Genomic DNA, 5,264 nt, shown 5'->3' with positions numbered 1-5,264 from the left:
GGGGTCACACCTGTCCTTTACCGCCCTCCTGCCCCCCAGGGCGCTCCCTGCACGGGGGCCTCACCACGGAAGGGGACACCGCAATAGGACCGACGTGACAGCTCCACGAGACGCCAGGTCACGAGACAAAAAGGCCGCGCGAATCGGTGACGCCACTTCCGCTTCCTGCCTCCGGAGGTAAAGGGCGGGGCTCCAGGGCTCGGGCTGCCAATCACGTCCGACCATTTCAGGCAGAGAAATTGCAGTTCTCTCCACGTGGGTGCGGATGCCCCTGGGGTCTGCTCCGCGCGGGGGCTGGGGGCGGAAACCGGCCCTGTCGGCCAGGTTGTGGATGGAAGCAGGTCAGTGGGCGGGGCTACGGGCGGAGGGCGGGGTCCATACCCGGAGGCGAGGTTGGAGGACCAGGCCCGGCGCCAGGTTTAGACGCCGGCAGGCAGAGGCTGGCGGCGGGGCCTCAGGTCGCCCGGTGCTCGTCAAAAGCCTTTCTGCCGTCCTCTCCAGGTTCCTAGAGCCCTGACGATGATTCTCCCGTAATAATATGGCTGCCAGTCCCTGACATGGTCTGTCTCCACCATTCAGCCAATTCCGAATTTAACCTTTATTCCCCTTATTTCCTTTTATTTATGTTGGACACTGCGATAAACTGTAATCATTGATTCCTTTGCTTTTTCAGTGTAATGACATTTTTCTGTAAGTTTTATGTTTTTCTTCTTCAAATATGTATTTCCGTTTTTTATTTTTCCTATCTTACCGCGGTCTGTGACCTCCCATACTAAATTGTGAAATAGCACTGATACCAGGCTTTCTTAACTCAGGAATGGTTCTCAAGTTTCTCCAGTAATCGTAAATTCGGTTGTAGGGTTCACTGGGTGGCCTTTGTGGACATAACAGAGGTCTTTTAAAATCCTAATTTACTAGCACATTTTACCAAGAATTGTTCCTGTGCGTTATTAAATGTGTTTTATGCATCTCTTGAATTGATAGCTATTTTGCTATGCCAATGTTGCATGTGTTGCTGTACAAAATACTTGATTTTTATGTAGCCATGAAAGTCTTTTCCAAAAAATAATTTCTGGGTTTACTGCCTACCCTCAAAAATTCTCTTCAAATTCTAGATTACACACAGATTTCCTAATTTTCCTCTAAAAGTTTTTATTTTTAATGGCATTTTAATCTTTAATCCTCAAAGAGTGTATTTTGGCATGTGGTGTGCAGTAGTGGATGCAATTATTTTTTTCCTGAGGTAAGATGGTCAATTGTTATGGTATCGTTTATGATAAACTATCCTTGATCTACTGATCTGAAATTCCAGATTAAACAGTAAATTCCTATATATACCTGTATCAGTTTCTAGACTCTCCTGTGCCAGTAATATTTACTTATGCCTGTTACCGCCCAACGTGGGGCCAGTATCAAGTCCCCCCTTTGCTGTTTAGCCCCTCAATCTTGAGGGATGTCCTGTTGTTTCATCTTATTGAACGAGTCTCTTAGTAAGACAATGATGCAGGTGGGCTCCCAAATTTAGGGCTACATTGTGGAAGCAAGCAACCAGGTAATTAATAAGACAAAAAGAAAAACAAAGTTAATGGTGGGAGCAAATTATAAACCAGTTTCTGAGTCCAGGGGACAGCAAGTCAAGAAAATTTCTAGATGTCAGCGCCAAAGCATCTTTTGCAGCTTAAATGTCCCTGATGATGTCATCGGGTATTCAGATACCTTTTGGAGTGGCTTACATTAGCAACAGACATGAATCTCTCTTAAGTTTATATCAAGTCCACCAGCTTCAGTTTGCAAGGCTTCAGGAAAAAGGGCAGGTTCAGTTCTCAGTGATTCCAAATGAAAATGATGGGAAAAAAATGAAAACATTAGTTTGGAGATTTGTACCCAGATATTTCAAGAGACTAGAAGAATTCAGGATCCAGTCTAGTTAATGGATATAAAACAGAAACCTCAAAGACAATTATCAGAACTAAAACCTAATATCCATGAATGTGTACTATAGTTTCTGTTGAAACATATGTTTTTCTCTCTAAAATCACCCTCATTTTATCAAAGATAGCCAAATTGAAACTAACTGGTTTGCAAACGAAAATAAACTTGGCCCAGTTATTTACATAAGTACAGCAAGAATAGCCATTGATTAAATCTGCTTTGCTGGAACTCTTTATAGGAATCTCACATTGAACTTTAAAGGCCTCTCGAGGCCAGGAAAGCCAAGCCAATGACTTTGTCATCAGCCTTTGCCGGCAATACCTACAGATTTGGGTGAATTCCTCTCTTCTCGAGGTCCCCCCAAATATTTAGAGGTTCCTTGCACCTGCCAGATAAGTGACATTCCTTACTTATCCAGTAAATGCTGCTTGGAACACTGAACATAAGGTACCAGGCCAATACTTCCATGTGGCTTTATTCCATAAAGTCCAATCTTTGTCTCTCAGAAGCTGTCTTGTCACATTCCAGTCAAAGCTTTGGTAATATAACCAATGTTTCCAATTGTGTCCTGTTATAAGGAGAACAGATTCTTATTGAACTTATGCAAATAACTATCTTGCCATGAAAACAATACTCACTTACTAAGACTTTCCAAATCCTGGAGGGATCAGGTAGGGAAAAAAGATAAATGTTTCAATTCTGCTTACAAACGTGTAATTTACCAAATTGCCATAAGTCATAGCTATCTCAGGAGAAAAGACAAAAAGTTTTCCTTAAATCTAAAAAAAAAAACATTAGGGCCGGCCCCGTGGCTTAGCGGTTAAGTGCGCGCGCTCTGCTACTGGCGGCCCGGGTTCGGATCCCGGGCACGCACGGACACACTGCTTCTCCAGCCATGCTGAGGCCGAGTCCCACATACAGCAACTAGAAGGATGTGTAAGTATGACATACAACTATCTACTGGGGCTTTGGGGGAAAAAAAAGGAGGAGGATTGGCAATAGATGTTAGCTCAAGCCGGTCTTCCTCAGCAAAAAGAGGAGGATTAGCACAGATGTTAGCTCAGGGCTGATCTTCTTCACAAAAAAAAAAAAAAAATTAAAAAAATCAGCATATTTCAAACAAAAGTCATAAAAATTATAATCATCCCCATCAGTTCATTCAGTCTAGTGTGATTCTTTTTTTTAAATTTTATTTATTTATTTTTTCCCCCAAAGCCCCAGTAGATAGTTGTATGTCATAGCTGCACATCCTTCTAGTTGCTGTATGTGGGACGCGGCCTCAGCATGGCCAGAGAAGCGGTGCGTCGGTGTGCGCCTGGGATCCGAACCCAGGCCACCAGCAGCAGAGCGCGTGCACTTAACTGCTAAGCCACGGGGCTGGCCTGAGGGATGAGGGCCTTCTTGAGCACTTCTTGTAGTGGGGGTCTTGTGGCAACGAATTCCCTTAGCTTTTGTTTATCTGGGACAGTTATTTCTCCATCATATCTGAACTATATTTTTGCGGATAGAGTATTCTTGGCTGAAAGTTTTTGTCCTTTAGAATTTTGAATATATCGTTGCACTCTCTCCTAGCCTGTAGAGTTTCTGTTGAGAAATCGGCTGAGACCCTGATAGGAAATACTTTGTATGCTATTATTATTATTTTTTTTGTCTAGCTGCCCTTAATATTTTTTCTTTGTCATCGACTTTTGCCAGATTTACTACTATATGCCTTGGAGAGGGTCTTTTCGTGTTGATATATTTAGGAGATCTATTGATTTCATTCACTGGTCTTTCCAGCTCCTTCCCCAGGTTTGGGAAGTTCTCAGATATTATTTCTTTGAACAAGTTCTCTGCTCCTTTTTCCCTGTCTTCTCCCTCTGGAATACCTATAATCCTTATATTGGATTTCCTAATTGAATTGGATATTTCTCGGAGAGTTTCTCCATTTCTTTTTAGTCTTAGTTCTCTTTCCTCCTCCGTATGGAGCATTTCTGCATTGTTGTCCTCAATATTGCTAATTCTTTCCTCCATATTGTCAGCTCTGATGCTTAAGGCTTCCAGATGTGTCTTTATCTCCTCTACTGTGTTTTTCATCTCTAAGATTTCTGATTGGTTTTTTTTACAGTTTCAATCTCTTTTGTGAAGAAACTCCTGATTTCATTGAATTGTCTGTCTGTGTTTTCTTGTGTTTCATTAAGCTTTTTTATGATGGCTATTTTCAATTCTCTGTTGTTAAGGTTATACATTTCTGTGCTTTCTGGGTTGACTTCTGGGTGCTTGTCATTTTCCTTTTGGTCTGGAGATTTTATATATCTTTGCATGGTGCCTGTCGGTGTTGGCTTACTTTTCCTCATAGTGAAAATATATGGTCACAGTTTCCTCTTGCTGCCACTGGGTGGGGGTCAAGGGCTGTGTATTCTGCCCCACCTCAATCCGCAGACACTCTCATCAGCCCCTGGCTGATCTGAGGCGTGGCTGAGTGGAGGCTGCTGGGGGGGAGCATGGGAACAGCTGGAGCATGGGAACAGCTGAGACTGGAGCACAGACCAAGCCGAAGCCACTGGAGCCAGGAGTGGGGGGGGCGGTCACGCTGAAGGAGCTGGGGGTGGGGCAAAGTCCAGCCAAAGGAGCTGGGGCCATGGCTTTGTCCAGCCAGAGCAGCTGGGGCTGTGGCATGGTGGGGCCTAAGCTGCCACTGCCTCTGGTGCGGGGACACAGGCTCACCTCGCTGCTGGTCGGGCCCAAGTGCCTAGAGGCCACTGCATCTGGGGACAGGGCTGAGCTGAAGCACTGCTGTGCTGAAGCGCCAGTCAGGTAGGCCGAGTGGGGGAGGGGCGCTTACTTTTGCCTCCCCTATCTCAGAGGTTTCTCACCTCGCTGTTGCTCTCTGCTCTCCTGAGGGGCTAGCTTGTCGAAACTACCCTCGCAACAGTTCTGCTCCCTCTGTATGGGGATCCCCTCGGGCTGTGAGGGGTCTTGGAGAGTGCCAGTTTTCATGCGGCAAGCTGCCCCTCCCCCTCTGCTGAGAGCCACGTGGTCTGTCTCTGGGTCGCAGTCCTTGGGGAAGGAAAGGAGGTCTTCTTACCTCCTTCCACTTCCTCTGGGGATTCCAGCACCTCCGTCCTTGGGTGTACAGCTGCCTGGGTGCCTCAGACGTCACCTGTGTAGCGTGAATAGCTTTTGTTGGAATATGAATGTCCTTTCTGTTGTGTCTTAGAGGGGGAGAGTTCAATGGGGGAAGCTCATTCCACCATGATGCTGACGTCACTCATACCAATCTTTTTTTTTTTTTTTTTTGCTTGAGCAAGATCAGCCCTCAGCTCACAACTGTGCCAACCTTCCTCTATTTT

Source organism: Diceros bicornis, chromosome 30 (assembly GCF_020826845.1).
Source record: "Diceros bicornis minor isolate mBicDic1 chromosome 30, mDicBic1.mat.cur, whole genome shotgun sequence".
NCBI classification, from domain to species: Eukaryota; Metazoa; Chordata; class Mammalia; order Perissodactyla; family Rhinocerotidae; genus Diceros; species Diceros bicornis.
Note: the sequence above shows the minus strand (reverse complement) of the source record.